Source organism: Frieseomelitta varia, unplaced genomic scaffold (genome assembly GCF_011392965.1).
Source record: "Frieseomelitta varia isolate USP_RPSP 00005682 unplaced genomic scaffold, Fvar_1.2 scaffold_416, whole genome shotgun sequence".
Taxonomy (NCBI): Eukaryota; Metazoa; Arthropoda; class Insecta; order Hymenoptera; family Apidae; genus Frieseomelitta; species Frieseomelitta varia.
The window spans coordinates 92,794-111,232 of NW_025110164.1; positions in this window are offsets into that span (position 1 = coordinate 92,794).

An 18,439-nucleotide genomic window follows, 5' to 3' on the forward strand; every position below is an offset into this window, starting at 1 on the left:
GGCAGAGCCTCAATTACGATGGACGAATGTACGATAAATAGGAAAGTTCGGCCTGAATATTATGCAAGTTCGTCTCTGTAGAAAAAGGCAGATAGGAAAAGACGGGGAGGGGGAGGTGGTGGAAGAAGGGGTGAAAAAAGGAAAGGAAACGAATAAAATTGCTTGGCGTAGTATGCAACGAGGACATACCTCGGCCATACTTTTTCAGAATTATAATTTACTATGAAGTTAACTTCGGACGAATGTAAACGCTCCCCCGACGTATTTTCCTTTTTGCTTCCTCCTCCTCTCCTTATGTTCCGTGTTCCTCTCTCTCTCTCTCTGCTGGCTCTCCTTTATCACGCAGACGGTTGGCTCTTTAATACGGAAGAAAAAGAGGTGAAAAATGACGGCGGAGAGTGGAAGAGTTCAGGGCTTTCAGCCGCAAATGCAAATGTCCCGCGGCTCGCTGTAAATACACAACCATCGGAGGGTAGAACGCGTTTCCAAGTTTCTTCCACGTCATTGCTGACGTAATTAGAACGTTCATTCTCAGTTGTCCGAGAGTGACCAAACCAACGCCCAAATTCCAATTCAACGCGACGACAAACCCAATTACCGCGACATCCCTCTATCAGGTAACGTTGTTCTTACACCCGTTCGAGTAAGAATAATCGATCCAAAGTGAGAGAAAAACCGGAAACTTACAGCGCAACTTTCCAGTCTCATCTGCCGTCCTGCCCCTCTCCTTTTCTCGAGGCAAACAGGTTCGAATTTCCGTGGATCTTCGCGAGAACATCGTCGAATTTTCCATCTTCGACGAGGAGAACGGCGGAGGGTGACCGGGACGGCGCACGCACTTACCACGGGACACGATCGATCTCCTCCGTCAGATCGATCGGCAGGGATGACGCCTATAGGCGTTCTGTACACCCGACGAAGGAAGGTACACCCATCGACTGACTGACTGACTGGCTACCGCCGTTAACGCTAATCAGAAGTCCAGAGGCTGCGTCGAATACAAAGAAGCCCCGGCCGTTGTTCGGCCGCACGATCTGAATTAACTCGCGAACGCGGAACCGGGCGTGCAACCACGCCGACGAGAATGCAAACGAGCGGTGAACCAGCCGTTCTTTCACGCCCGTGAAACATTACCCCGCGGAACGGTACCTGTTTCTTCGTACGTTCGACGATGAAAGATCCACAGCGATACCGCGTGAATACTGAGGCCTTCGGATAAAAGCAACGCGGGGAAAACAGAATCTCTCCGCGGTTCCTACGCCTTCCTTCTTTCCTCTTCTTTCTCTCAAATACACTGCTCGATTCCGTTCGTTGCGCATTTTTCTTCCGTTTCAGGTGTGCCAGCCATTGAACGTCAAGTTATCGCTATACGTCGAAGATGATTTCACGAGTAAGTACAAGCTTCACAGATCTCCGAGTTCTTCATTTTCGCGCAGGTACTCGTTCCCTTAAAGCGAAAGAATCTAGTTACGAGGAATTCTGTCTTGTCGGGCTATCGCATCTCATTTGATCCATTTCACTCGTGCCGGAAATATTTTATATTCCACGGAGAAATCGTCGATCAGCATTTTTCCTGCGATGTTCTCTATCCGGAGGCGAAAGTACGAAACCGATAACAATATAAACGCGATAGCGGCAACGGCCGCTGCTTGAATTTCCGGCATGGTTTTTCGCTGTGAAAATGTTTCTATTAAAAGTGCATGCCTTGCAATAAACAAGCGCGAAACAGCGGCGCAGGGTGATGGACAGCATCGCTATAAATTCAGTGTTATTTCGGAGCTGGTGTCCCGTATCGTGTGACATCTGTAGCGGAAAACGTGCAAGGGCGTGGAGCTCGCGATATTGCACAGTGTCCATCACTCCGTTGGAACTTCATAATAACGGAAAGTAACAGTGACGGATCGTAGATATTACATTCTTCATTGTCTCTCGAACATTATCGCCGTGATAGATCGTTTCGAACGCGTTAAATTCTCCACCGAAGTTGTACGAACGAGATTCTATTACAACGTTGTATTTCACCGATTTCCTAAGCGACGAAAGTTGTTATTTTAAACACCGGCCGAATCGAACATCGAAGGATTCGAGGGAATTCAAAGTTACGCAAGGTGACTTACTCGCAGCTCGAGTTCTCAGGCGCAAATATTGGATTTTGGACGTCTTACGAGCTCCGTGAATCATATTTTCGCGCAGGATTTTCTTAATAAAGGTGTCCAATTTAAAACTAAACTCTGACTATATATCGTCGACACCAGCGAAACCAGATTCTATATTTTTCTCTTGCACTTTATTCCTTACGAACTTTTTAACTCTTGCAAGTCTTTTTACTTCTAGCTCTTGTTCTTTGCGTTTTTACTCCTTGACTCTGTCGCTTTCGATCCCCCCCCCCCCCCTCTGTCTTCCGGACCGCGCTTTAAAAGCATATTTTACTTCTTTATTTCTTTGCGTGCTTGCGGAACATGCACACACACGCGCACGAAATTCTCTTTCCATTAATTTGTGTATTTAGTTTTCCCTTTATTCTCGAGTTGATATTCATCCGGTGGAAAGTTAATCGCTGTTGAACCGTTTCCTCGCAAGAAACCAGTTTTGCACGCGGAAGCTTTTTAGAAAATTTTATAGAAATTTTGTCTTTCGGTACGACGCGAGGAGAAAAAAGAATTTAATTCCATTCTTGAAAATTGCAGACGAAATTTCTGTGTGGACGAAAATTCAACGTTCTCGAGACTACTTGAAAATTTTCTCGAGGCAACAACGTTCTGAATATCTTAAAAAAAAAAAGAACTATAGATGAAACTTAGTGAAGCAAAATTCAAGCTCGAAACTTCACTCTCCGTTCGGCGCGCATATGGAACGTAACACAATCACTCGCAGCGTGGCATGAAAATTAGAGTCGTGGTGTTTGTTCGATCATCCCCAACGGATCGACACACGATATCACGTACCGTTAGGTCGTCCATCCTCCTCGTCGATCTCATTGTCGTTTCGCGTATTATAAAAAGATTTCGGTACAGGTACGTGGGAAGATCGATCGATCCGGCAGCGATCGGAAGCCGAACTAGAAAAGGACTCCTATTATTGCGCGGAACGGGGGCAAAGAAATCTGGTGAACTGACGAAGTTTACTTACACGACCGAGAATCGTAGTAGGTGCTCATCGTGAATGAACAAAAAACCTTGACGAAGGGAGGGAAGTGGAAGGAGAAAGGAAGAAAAATAAAGAGACACACTCGAGAATCGAGTGATCGCCTCCGCGTGGGACGACGTGTCGCTTTTCGTATGATTTTTCAATAACACAAGGAAAGGTTTCCGCTGCAGCAGCCGCCGCACCAGAAAAAAAAAAAAAAAAAAAAAAAAAAGAAAACAAAAAAAAAAATAAAAAAAAAAAAAAAAAAAAAAAAAGAAAAGAAAAGGAAAACGACAAATGCAGTATCAGTATACAGACATTATACGTCATACGTCACATCATCGAACGCAAAACACACACATCATGGAAGAGCGGCGCGCGAGCATCGGGGAAAACCCGGATCACTGCAGAAAATCCGCCCGGACGTCCCCAAACGCCTTAAAAACCAGGACAAATCCGGCGAAATCAGGACGGATGGCAGCCCGTGCTGCACATCGGCCGATGCACGGATAACGAGTGTTATTTGAATTAAACCCGGAAGATCGGTTTCTCTGGTGCCTGGTGCTTCACCGAGGAAATCGAGAACACGGGTCGAGACGCTCCGGGCAAACCGGGTCACGAAGGTGGTCCCGGGTCAAGACGGGGATTAGGATCTCGAGGGGTCACCTTGCGAAACCCGATCTACCTCCATATACATCTGCCCCATAAATTATGCCCGTCCAAACACACAGTTCCTCTATGAACTTGCTGTCTGGAGATCGATTAATCGCGCGGTAAATACGAAGAGTGGAGTAGAGTAGACGGAGTTCCTTTGCAACGTAAATCGATGCATTCGCGTAGCGTTGATTCCCACTAAAACCCGCCGATGTGTTTGTCGTTAACGTTTGTTGTAACGATCTGTGCGACCTTTCAGAAATAAGTTGAAGATTATTTCGAGAAATTATGCATTAAAACTATTTACTGCCGTTTGCTGCTTCGATATGTATGAATATATTAATACATACAGGTACCTTCGAAACGTAATGAAATGTAATGAAAATGTGACGAACGTGAGCGCCTCGATCTTTTATAGCGCGTAATAATTTAAGGTTTAATCTTCCTTAGGGGTTAACAGAACTTGTCGACCTCTGGCGAAAGTTACCCACGAACGTAGCCAATTATCGCAGAATTGAGAAAAATTATAGCATCTAGGCCATTCGGCGAAATTTATGGTACCATTCGATCGTCTTCTATTTGCCATTACATCGCGAACGTTCCTCTTTGACGAGAGATTTTCGATATGTTTGAAAATGCACGAAATACAATAAAAAAAGAATAAGAGTTGGCAGATGTACAAAAGCAGTAAGAGAGTAGGGTGACTTAATAAAATTACTGTAATTAGAGAAAACACAAGTTAACGAACAATGTTACCATAATCTTTCAAAACTCTTTAACATCTTCTTGAATTTCTAGGTAAGAAGAATCTGGCATTATGTAATAAATTTTGAAATGTTCGTCCAAATAAAGTCCAACATTATAACGAGGTTACCTTCTGCGTTGTATTAATAAATGATTTAAACGAGTTTGCAAGGGAACACTATTCGTTGTCTAACGTTTTCCTCAAGAAACATCTTCTCAGGAAATTTCACGTTGAAACTGCGTAATAGGATTGCAGTCATAATTACAATCAGACCATCCACTCGACGAGGATTATCAGATTTCTAAGCAAACAGTTCTCAAAAATTTCTACTGAACCTTCCTCACAATTCTGATCTTTGTACATCTTTCTCTAAGTGGTAAATTACGTCGTAACGATTTATCGCGAACTTTCGGCTGTACTGTCAAGAAAATCAACAAGGAAACTAATCACAGATCAAAGATCGTCCAGATGAGAAAGGAAGTAGCATTTCCAAAAACTTGCCCACTTTTCTTAGCGAAAGCCACGCGAATTCTCGTCAATTGCGCATCTGAATCTATCGATCATCGTATCCGTCGCGTCTAGCTGCGAGGTAAGATTAAATTGCCAATTATTCGAAAATGTGTTTTCTATCGTCGAAGAAAATCCCCTTGGCAACGCGAGCGGGAGATTCATTGCGAGCATTATTTTTGATTACCCACTCGAGAGGGAAGGGATTTCTCATCGAACGAGTATCGCGCATCGTAATTTCCATCGTCGATCCCAAAGTGATCGTGTAATAACGACGTGTAGTTTACGACACCGGCGTACGTACTAGTCGGTGGTTTACTAGGCGGGTTTACCCCGACGAACGCGTCAGATTTATTCGGACAAAGGGGCTTCCCCCTCCGTTAGTTAAGAGGCTGCGCATAAATATTTGATAACACGACGGCGATAGAAAGCACGCCTCGATAAGAGGAGGGTGCGTGTATCCTTTGCCGGGGCCAGAGGTTTGCTAAGAGGGCATAACCGAGCGCGCTGTGTGTCTGTGTGTTTAGCTATGCGCATAGTTCACATACCGACCCTTCCTAGATCCTTCCCCCTGGTATGTTATAATTAGTGCTGTAGCGAGCTCACGCAACATTGATATGTCCAACGGGCTTCCGAATACAGTGGGACTCGTACAACACGGCACTCGTATAACGCGATCGGAAAATTGCTCGGCTGTTGCTCTGTATGTACAGGGTGTCCCGCGAATTCTGGACCGTCGGTCGATGATTTTCATCAGAAGCGAGGGAGTAAAGAATACAAAAAGAAAATTAAAAAATACTCGGGTCAAATCAAGTTTGATAAATTCTTAAGTGTACTTAGAATAGGAAAATTGTATTAATACTCTTCTACGTGAAAATGATTTAAATGTGGAATTGAGGTGAAATTAGTAGAATAAGCGTAGAGACTGCAGCAAGGCAGCTATTTGGATAATTTCACTGAATGAAATCAATGAAAAGGGAATTCAAAATCAGAATACTGTTTCATAACAATATTGTTTATAAATTTATAGAATATATAATATTTTCTTCTATTTTTTTCCAAGAAGATTCGTCAGGTGCACGTCTTAAGTGAATTTTTCGACTGGGCATGTTCGAAATCAGTTTTTCTTAAAAATGATATCCTAAATGGGAAGATTTTGTCTCGCATCACATTCGTTTATTGAAATAATCTAACTTGGGTAAACAGATAGAGTAACCTAATTTGAATCGAATCTGAATCTAAATTGATAAATCCAGAATTGACCAAATTCAAGTATACTTGATAAATTTTCAACACCGATCCTCTTGAAGACAAAGCGTTAAACGAACAAATTTTATTATTTCTTTCTGCATTTATTATTTCATTTTGGCATATAAAATCATTCATACAATCATTTACGGCTTGTCGAACTGTATATGTATAAATAAATGATAAAAGATATAAAAGATATTGTTATTTAAGCTTTAAACAAACAAAATAATATAATTGTTTCATTGTGTTTGCCGGCTATTCTTTTTTGTTCGTGACGTGCGAATATATATACGTTTCTCAATCGTCTCAAAAATCGTATTTATGCATTAAATTTCGTGTGAAAAGCAGGATTTTGTGCATTGTGCAACAGTTCCTATTATGTACAGAAGTAAAATAGAGAATTTATTCAACTTTTTGCGTCTTACATAACACGGAATTTGTATACAATATTTGTAAAACCGTACTTCTTTGACTCTTTTGTTATTGAATTCATTACTGAATTGGAGTTACAGTTTTTTTTTTTTTTTTTTTTTTATTAAAAATGATTGTCTTATATTTAATAAAAAACTCTAACTCCAATATACTGTTGCTAGATTCCAATATAGTGTTCTCCAAAAAAAAAAAATTTTCTTCCTCTCGAATCTTTCTGTTTTATTTCTCGGATATTATTAAAAGTACTAATTTTTTAAATAATATCCATTCTAATTTACTGTCTTCATTAATCATTGTATTAAAATTGTATTGAATTATTATATTATATTATATTGAATTGTATGTACGTAATTAATTATCTTCTAGGATCTGGTTGATTTTAATAAATTTTAATAAATGCCGGAAAGTTAAAAATTTCAAGTGGAAATCTTACATCCATCAATGAGCGAAGCAGACAAGGAACAAAGTTAGATTTTTTTTTAAGCAAACGTTTACACGTTTACCGAAGGAAACTTGGAGAAGTTGATTAAGAATTTTAAGTCAGATTTTTGAAGGCACCTCTAATTACTTATATGTACCTATATTTCCTCTAAAACGATAAGGCTACAAGTTTCATTAATGCAAGTTTGAATGTAATTAATATAACAGACCACTCTATCCTGTTGGATGTTTATTAATGAGCAATAAAGGTAAATCGGTAAATAGAATCGTCAGGAACGTTGTATGTATGTATATAATGCATAAATTTAGTGGAAGTTCAGCAGTCTCGTAGACCATGTCCCAAATACGGTGTCTCGGCCATTTGAGAGTCGACACGTTCACTACCAGGCGAAATTTATACGTTTTGCCCAGGGGTTGGAATATTTATTGGATGATCCAAGTAATACGACTTTCCCGTGAATGTTGAGTTTCCATTGAAATTTATAAAAATCAGAATTCTTCCTTTTTAATATATGTACATTTCAGAATTTGCAATTTATTATATACTGTATATCCATAAAGATAACAAAGTAAATATGATGGAGAGAAGATGATGAAAAAAAAAATGAATTATTCCTGTTGCTGGTCCTAGTTATGGGACGAGTTTCAGAAAAATTTGGAGGCAGGTCGTGGAATAATTTAAAAATCTAACATTTTAGTTAAAGTTTCACGCTAAGTCGGATAATAAATTATAAAAGATATAAGTATGTATGAAAAAAATTATAATTAATAATGAATTACATATTTCTAGAGAACACATATATTACAAATGTATTATGAATATATACATGTATTTTATATAAATATATATCTTTTACTTTTCATACAAATATATATATAAAATTTTAATTTACAAAATTAATGTTTTATTAAACTATATAAGTTGAAAAAAGATTTTACAATTATCTATAATTATACAAGATACATAAATACATATCTTTCAATTTCATTTTACAACAAATATGACAAAAATTATATTGTCTCTTTTACAATTTTTTGTCAACAACTGCATCCACCATTGTCATCAAAAATTGCACGAGCCTAACGAAAGCAAAGTCGAACACACTCGAGAACTGAATAGCGCGCAGCGCATCTTCGACGTATGTTTCTTTTTTCAGTTATCGCTCGAAAATCGGGTTACGACGGAAATTTTCTTGAAAACTCGCGGAGCACTTTTTAAAACTGAAGCGGCGAGAGTGAAGTGTTAATATTCCAATATTCCACGCGAAACGGCAACACGCTTGTCCGGCAACGTGTTCACCGATAGGATCGGCCCTTTAATACGTCGCCACGAGGCGCAAGAAACTCGGGCTGTCGATTAAATTTGCATTTAGAAATCCGATTATTGCGACATTGCGATTCAAATTTTTAACGCGGACAGCCGCGGGCGTGGTTCGCCGGCCAGTCCTGTAACTTGCCGCTTGTAAATTTACATTCTACGCGACGACGATTAATTACACAAGACGTCTCGCGCTGTACGTACGTACGTATGTGCCTCCCGCGGTTCGAACCGTATTTTTTTTCTTTCTCTTATTTATTTCTTCCGTCGCGGCGTCGTTTGCGACGAGCTCGCGAAGGCGAAACTCCACGTACAAATGTACATACGTTCAGCTGTCTGTGTGGTCGCGATGAGACGCGATCGACGAATTAGAGCGTGTACGAAGGTCGTAAATCGTCGATTCGAGGATTCAATGCTCGTGAATTGCGTGAAATTTCTCACGATGTTGTGCAGGAAGGAGAGGAGAGAAGGTGTGATTGATTAGAGAAGTGGATATCGCAACAACGAGTGTATTTGTGTTTCACTTGGAACTGAAGTGCATCGCGTCTTTTCTTTTTTTATGGTCTTCTTATGGTCTTCTATGGAAGTTACATCGCGTCGACACTAGGATAATTTACTAGAATATTTACCAATCTTTGATTTAAGGGGCTGATGTTTCAAAATCAAAATTAAAATTTCACCAGACTATAATTTCCCCTTTCAAATCGAAACCATAACTCGTACTTAAGACAAGAGATTAATTCTTTGGTATTGTAATTATATTTAGTAATAATAATGTTTAGTATAATAATTTTAGTAGGATCAAAATGATTTTCATTCGTAAAATTATGAACGAAGATATATGAATTATTTATTAAAACGATTTTATTATTTGACTGTATTAATTTTAACTCCTACGGATACATATATTGACTGCATTGGAATTAATTTGCTATTGTTTGACTTGCTTATTGCAAAGAAAAATTCAGGAAATTTTGTGAAACTTTATGAATGCTAATTCTGAACGATTGCAACATGAAACGATGTCCAAACGATGTCAATATTTAAACGAATTTAGTTTGAAGATTCAACTGTAAGAATACTATACGTTCACGAGTTTACTTCGCGTTATATCTAACCTCAGAAGGTAAACAAAGGTTCAACAATTAATGAAAACTTAACAGTGCTTTCCAACAGAATTGCAACCTTTTGCAACAAATAGAATACAATGCAAAGTCATGAAAACTGTATTTCAGTCGTGATAGATGGAATATATCGATTTATGGAGAAATTTCGAGGTTCCATTTAACAAATAAATCCCGCTCAGAAATTGTCATTTTTTAATATCTCGATAATACGGTTGGTACCGTGGAACACGCGCGAAAAAACTAAGGCGCGAACGAATGGTTCGACAGAAGGCGGCGAGGGATGAATAAAAGGGTGGATTAAAGCGCATCGGGGTAAAGTCGTTACCTCTTTCCACCTTTCCGCGTAATAATCGTTAGCATGAATAGTTGGCGACCTGGCAGCCCGGAGAAAAAGGGTCGTCGAATGTCAATGCACGGTCTTCTCCCCAAGTTTCATATCTTCACGCTCATCCGGTGGATGAGCCAGGTTTATCCCTACTGACAGTAACGAATTCGTGACGATAATCATTAATGTAATTATTATTTTCGAGGAAACGAAACACCCCTGTTCAAAATAAGTCGCCTTTTTCGAATATTAAATGATTATTAGACGATCATCGATGCAGTTTCTTCCTTCAATTTTATTCTTTAATCGTTTAATTTTTGTTACATTGTGTTATGGAATTGTAATATTGTACGTGTAATTTAAATAAATTGTAATAAATTTTCGCATCAAGTGAAAAATTAGTAAACGTCTTATTAAATTATTGGGGGCCAATAAATTTAGTTTGATTTAGTTAGTGTTTATGGCAGGACGATGGCTTGAAACACATTTCGAAGATTAATCGACAGTTCAATGGAGCACGAAGCAGATATATTGAAAAATGTTTTCTGACAAGACGCGTATAATTTGCGTAACACATTAGAAATTGAATACACTGCTACATTTACAGTACAATTTTGTTTCATAACGTGGCGCATCTTCAATGTAAGTCGTAGCCACATCTTGATATATTCACAGTTTCCCTCGGCGTGCTTCTGGCTCACACATCCATCCGCCAAAACCACTCGAGGTTTACAGGCGTTTAAAATTAGAAATCGCGCGAAACGAGGCATTCGCGAATAATTTCAACTGAACGTCGCGAATCAAATTTGTCGAAATTCGAAAATACGACGAAAAACAGGGGGACATTATGACTGAAGTTTTTACGCGCGCCGCTGTCTCGCGAAACGATCATCAATTCGGACCGCGAAACGGAAACGAAATGCGTTTCGAAAATTTCATTAAGCGTCCGGCGTGATTTATACTCCCGGTGTGTTTCGAAGTTAAAAGCAATACATTTCGCGACACACCCTCTCTCTCTCTCTCTCTCCCCCCCCCCGTTTCTAAAATCATTCCCGCTCGAATGGTTAACCGAAGCGTGGTAACGCGCGTCTCGCCGTGAATTAGGAACGCGGCAATCTTCGCGGCCCCTAATTTATAGATGAGATCGTCGAGATACCAGGTTCGTTGGCGGTGGTTCCCGATCGCGGCCCATCATAATCGCGGATACGTATCAATTAATCAGCAGCGGGTCCGCGCAAGTTGGATCCCTCCAACGGTGCAGCTACATCGACGCTGGCGTGCAGCGTTGGAGGCGTCGCGACGGTTATCAATTATTCGCCGATAAAGCTGCCATACGGAACCTGCAGCTCTCGCTCCACCCACTCTCCGACTGTCCCTTCAGACACCGATTCAAATTTATCGACACGCTATAATTACGTGCCACGAAGTTGATTGTGCGTAGCCGCGATCCTCATTAGGCGGGTCTCTCGCCATCGAGAGGGATCCTCGCGACCGACAATATACCGACGGCGGCCGCGAGAGATCGATCGGAAACTTGCTGCGACGAGAAAAAAAAAAAAATGAAAGAAAGGGAACCTTGGCTTTTGACCGAGGCACACGCCCCGTTGAAAATCCATAGGGAAAAAAGAGAAACGAAAATTTATTCGGCCGTGTTTCACGTATTCGATGGAACGTCGAGAAGCGAAGCTATCAAAAAAGGGAACAGAGGAAAAGAAAACATTCCGGTGAAATCCGGATCGTGTCAGTTACCATTGTTGAACAACTATCCGAGAGGCAAGGAGAGAAAAAGTGAGAGAAAAGTAGCACAGAGAAGTATTAATCGTCAGAAATCGTTCATTTCCTCGGACATTCAGCGTCGTGGGCGTGGCGAGATCGAGTCGAATATCTAATGAAAAGAAACGTTCGCTCCGTGGGATTCGATTGCTACTAATTGAAGATGACGTTTCGATCGCGCCTAAGTCGGATTGTACAATTTGTATACTATTGATGTGATGAACGAACGGAATGTTTCAAAGGTAGTAATCGACAATCGAAAGTTCGCTCGGGCGCGTTATTAAAAGCTTATTAAAATAATGAATTAAAGAGTAAGCCATCGACGATCGCCTGTTGCCATCGCACGTTGCGTCGATTGATTTCTATTTTTCGTCGGGGAACAAATGATCGGAGCAAGTAATTTTGGATTAAAAAAAAAAAAGAGATTAAAACGTCACGTGATGATGGCCCGAAAGAACTTGATTTAATAACTACTCGTATTTCATTTACAATTTATTGGAGGACATTGTAATTTATTTATCAGCACGGTTAATACCTTTTGACACTTGTAATTTGATTCGATTTGTTAAAGTTCCTTTTTGAATGAGTAGCATAATTGTACCAATGGCAATGAAAAATTTTGTAAAAAGAAGACTGGACAATTCACTTGAACTGATGATCGTAAGCAATCATTTTAAAGCGAACAGAGATCTGTTCGACAATCGTGAAGATGACTTCACGTCATTTATGTAGTGGAAATTTTCACGAAAACATTCAAACATAAAAAATTCTTCCCATAACTAGATCGTTTCAAAGATCATAGCCTCTCCTTCGAAACTTGCTGTACGATTCTTCCTTTCATCATTTCATTGAGCTTCGAACGCCAGAGTTAGACGACATTAAAATTTCTTGAAATTCTAATAGATTTAGACGATTATTAGAGCTTCTTGAATCTCCATTTAACCCTGATAGTCAATAAAATCCTACAACAAGAAAATGCGGATGATCTTGATCGTATGATCCTCTTTCGCGAAATTGTATCAGTTTAAATTATCGAGTTTAAATTTGTCGAACGTTGTTGCACACGATATCGATTGCACTTGGTCCCGTCATTACGTGTTGAGAAAAAGAAAAAAAAACGATGCAACCGGACGAAGGATCGAGCCGCGTGCAACTTTAATTGCGAAACTTGCCGGGCTATCGCAAATTACGAAAAATATCGAAAAATTCCCCGTAGTATCGCGGCTGTCCGTCCGATTTACGGTTGCTCTGTTTTTATCCTCGTGCTCTCGCGAATACGGCCGCGTAGCGAAGAGCAGGCGACGGCCGGTGATGAGACCAATGAGAGAAAAAGGCAAAGCGTAGGCTCCGTTCGTCGTATCGCGTAGCACGTACCGCGAATGGCGAACGAAGATAAGCGTTCTCGATTTTCACGTTCGTTGCTCGTTACCGAGCGTAATGTTTGCTCCTTGCGTTCGCCAATCCCGTCGGAAAGGTATCGAAAAGTTTAATCGTTGGTTACGAGGTGAGCTTATTTATTTATCGGGGCTATGTACGCGCACGTGCTCGAAAAATTGACGAAGAACACACACGCTCCAGTCCTGGATAAATCATAGGCCACTTAATAAAATCAAGGTCCGATCATAGTTTGCAATGAGAATCACCTGCACCATGGAACTGACACGTGTTCAATCCTTAAATGTTTCACGCAAATTATCTCTGTTATGATTCCCATCTTGTTAACATTATTGCATTTCGATTTTACGTTTAGGTAAATTTAATAATTCAGAACGATCTTTATCGTTAAATTTAATCTATTTACAAACAGGTTGAAAATGATCGAAAGATCGCAGCAAAATTAAATATCTTATCAAACGGTGAGTTGTCGGAAACATTTTTGCCAGTCGTTCTTTCAATCGTTTTTAATCCTTATTGTAATTTCGGTCACTTCTTTACACTTTCATCAAACTCGTCTCATGTCTCTTAATTCAAGTCTGCCGAAGATTGCACAGCTGAAATTCCAACTCGTCAATCACTGATATTTAGTACATTTACATACGTACATAGATTATTAATTTCACCGTGTATATTGCTATAATCTACATAAAAATTAAATAAAATGCAAATATAAAAAATATTAAAAAATGTAATAATAAAAAATCTAAATAAATATATAAATATAATAAAATAGCAACAAAATCATCGCTGTAATACGAAAGAATGTTGTAATGATCATTGCGTTTGATACAAGCAGGTGTCCGGCGTCGATAAATTTCGAAATTTCAAAGTTGTTGATCGTTTACGCGCGATGCGAGAGTGATTTTTCAGGGTGCTGGCCTCGGTGAAAAATAATCGCGCGAAGGGTAGAGCGAGTTTTATTTAAATCGAGCCAGGCACGCTTCACGGTTCGTTAAGAGAAATCATAACGAGTAATCGGTCGAGATAATTGTCAATTAAGAGAGACTCGTGTTTCATCCGATTGTATCTCGAAAGAAATATCTCGCAGACGTCGTTTCGACTTATTGTGCACCGCGTATTCCTCGCTCCTTCTCCTTGTTCCTTCTTTTCTTTTTTTTTTTTTTTTTCTACCGTAGAGCGAGAAAAATTATTCCGAACGAGATGTACCGGCATTTAAATTCACCGGCCTGGTCACCGGTCTGGTTTCTTTCCAATTTTCAGGTTCATTAAGGAGAAATTATAGATACGCGATCGAGCGAAATAATTGTTAATTGAAACGTTTCGCGTCGGTTCGATCCGCGAGCACGAAAAACCTTTTAATTAATAATCGTTCCAATTAAGAAGCGTGCGACTGTTTGGCGAACGACGCGATACTCCGCCAGGTGGCGTATCCTAGATTCCACGTCCTTTTTTTTTCTCTCTTTTCTCCTTTAATAACATTGAAATTCACCTCGAGCAAAATTTGATAGAAGTCTGCAAAGTCTCGATAATCTTGTCTAGTTTCGAAAACTCCTGAGATTCTTGGAAGTCTCGAAAAATTCTCGAAGGTCTCGATTACCTTGATAAATTTCGAAAGTGTGGCTCTACAAAAATACACTCGCGTTTGCCGTTCGCGTAGCACGTATTATATAACACAGCAGTTGATTGCGAAATTTCGGTGTTTTCGACGAGACTTATTGAAACATTCGAGACTCACAAGACTTTCAGGAATGTTTTAATAATTTTTACTGTATTTCTGACGAAATATTCATCGCAACGTTTGAAACGAAACGCATGAAATGCATAAGGCGTTTGAGAAACTTGGCGCCATAATACAAAGCAGGAAACGAAGTTTAAAACAAAACCGGCAATCAAAAGAATATCAATCGTATTAATTTCATTAATACGATTAATTTCAATCCAAGGAAATTTTAACATTAAAGCTAAACGAACTTTAATTCCGAACGAAAATTAATATCAATCAAACGATTGTTAAATTCAATCGTAATATTAACAGAACGTGCGTGCGGAAGTGTGTGCCAGAACGAACGTGGAACGTATCGAATAAAACCGCTATTGTACAAGGCAAATACCTTGGTGACGAAACTCTGAATACTAACAACTGTTTGTCGAGACATTTCTGAAGTCTGGGCCGATTTTTCAAGATATCTTGTACATGAAAGACGTACGTAAATCACTTTGCACGTCAAAAAACGATTCAAAGCGCTCGATGGTCGGTCGTCATTATCAGGTGGTCAGTCCAGTCGCGTGAAATTCCGCTCGGCGGAAAAAGGAAAAGGGGTGTTCCTTGCTCCGCAAAGAGTCGAGAGAAGCCCTTTATGAAGGCCGCCGCGGCGGCGTTATTGCGGCCAACTCGGCAACGGGAGAACATCGTGGCCCGCATCCGCAAAACGGAGAATGCAGAAAGGAATTTGGAGTTCGAGTGGCAAGGGGCGAGCGAGCAACGAACAGTGACGCACGTTTAATAACGCGGACCCAGAGTTGTATCTCCAGCCGTCATGGTGTAACTGGTGGAGGGGAGGGGAAGGGGAGGCTTGTAATGGAAGAGAGAAGGCGCGCGCGATTCTCGCCGACGCGTCGCGGCGCCGTTTACTGCATATTAGTCTGCCCGAGTTGCGAATTCTTCAGGCGCCATGGATTTTTCGTCACCGAGCGAGCAACCGAAACTAAGAACGTAGAGGCGACACACACCCGCATTGCCACGTCGTGTTATTTTGCTCCAATTCAGCTCCAAATCACCAAGTATTTAAACTAGGGATTTCCTAGACGCGTCAGACGCATTTGGAATGGATTGACCGTTAGTTGCGTCTAGTTGTGTCTTGTTTCAGTAAATGTACGTGTTCAACCCTTATAAACTCGTGTCGCCAACAATATATACAAATTTAAGACTCTGCGTTGTTTAAAATTGAATGCAAATGTAAATCGAATTCAAAGGGTTACTTGTTTAGGTGATATTTTAACTTTAACAGTTGCTGAAGGAGAAGTTTGACAGTCAAGAGGATGTTTGAGTGCAACGAGTTAATATATTTGATATAATACAATATTATCATATTTATTATATTGTATTTATTGTATTATATATTTAATATAATACAATATTAGTTAATACATTACAATATTATATAATATAATAATATGTATTTAATATACCGAGCAAAATTTAAACAAAAAAGAAAATGATACATGTTTAACCCTTATGAACTCGTGTGTCGCCGACAATATATACAAATTGAAGACTCTGCGTTATTTGAAATTGAATGCAAATGTAAATCGAATTCAAAGGGTTACTTGTTTAGCTGATATTTTAACTTTAACAGTTGCTGAAGGAGAAGTTTGACAGTCAAGAAGATGTTTGAATGCAACGAGTTAATATATTTGATATAATACAATATTATTATATTTATTATATTGTATTTATTGCATTATATATTTAATATAATACAATATTAGTTAATACATTACAATATTATATAATATAATAACATGTATTTAATATACCGAGCAAAATTTAAACAAGAAAGAAAATGATACATGTTCAACCCTTATGAACTCCTGTGTCGCTGACAATATATACAAATTGAAGACTCTGCGTTATTTGAAATTGAATGCAAATGTAAATCGAATTCAAAGGGTTACTTGTTTAGGTGATATTTTAACTTTAACAGTTGCTGAAGGAGAAGTTTGACAGTCAAGAGGATGTTTGAGTGCAACGAGTTAATATATTTGATATAATACAATATTATTATATTTATTATATTGTATTTTATGTATTATTGTATTATATATTTAATATAATACAATATTAGTTAATACATTACAATATTATATAATATAATAATATGTATTTAATATACGGAGCAAAATTTAAACAAGAAAAAAAATGATACGTGTTCAATCCTTATAAACTCCTGTGTCGCTGACAATATATACAAATTTAAGACTCTGCGTTATTTGAAATTGAATGCAAATGTAAATCGAATTCAAAGGGTTACTTGTTTAGCTGATATTTTAACTTTAACAGTTGCTAAAGGAGAAGTTTGACAGTCAAGAGGATGTTCGAGTGCAACGAGTTAATATATTTGATATAATACAATATTATTATATTATATTTATTGTATTATTATATTATATATTTAATATAATACAATATTATATAATATAACATTATGTATTCAATATACCGAGCAAAATGTAATCAAAAAAGAAAATGATGGAGGAAATGACACGTTACAATTTAAATCGTACGTAGTTTAAACAGCGAAGAACATAATCTGTCAGACGTATCGAAATTTTTAATAAAACTTTAAAAATTAACTAGTTTCAGTGTTCAGGATTCAATGATTCCTGGAAACAGGACGTTTCACTCTTCTTCAAATTGTCAAACTTCTCCGGCATGTCGAAGTGAATAAATAAATCGAGATAATACGTGTCTTTCAAGACCTTCATACACACACACACACACACACAAAGGAAAATTGAATCACTCACGTGTACAACGGCACTCCAGCCTCGTTCTTGAACCAAAACACCATGTGCAGGGTGTCCTCGCCGGGCGGCGTGATGTCGCACGGCAATTCCGCCGGCTTCCCTTCCACCACGCTGATATTGACCAGTGGCACTGCAAACGAAAATAGACGGATCGTACGGTTAAAAGGGCTGCGCTTTCGTTGCCCGCCGGCCGGCCCGAATTTCGATTTCCCTCGGATCGAATTGGATCCGCGCACGGACCGAACGGAGAGTTAGAGAAAGAGAGAGAGAGCGCAGCGTTTCCACGAAGGCGGAACCAGGGGAATCGGGGGCGAATATCCGGCCGGTATTCTTCGATAGCGAAAATCCGGATATTCGGATGCAGGCACAATCGAACGGACGGGGGATGATGTTGGGCCAGCGATATGTAAAGCGCGCGCCGTGGTATAGGATTAAGAGATCCGTTTATGAAATTCGGTTTTCGTCCGACTGCCCGTAAACCAGCCGCAGCGGCGTCGTGGCTTACTCGGAGCAGCGGATCTTACCCAAGGGCAGGTAAGTGGAAAGCTTCTGATCGCACGGAACAGGCGATTCCTTTGGGAATTTCCGGTAGGCTATTCCGAAGAAACGAGTTTCCATTCGATTCGGTCCGGTGCTTTCGTTTTCTTCGCGCTGGACGATCGAAACAAGAATCGTAGCTGCAGGTACCAAGCACCAACTCTATGTCCCGAGGATCTTACCTCCCCGAGGACTTGCTTCTTTTTTTTTTCTCTCCTTCTTATATACGACTTACATATATATATATATATAGGAACGAAAGAGACTCCGAGAGTGTG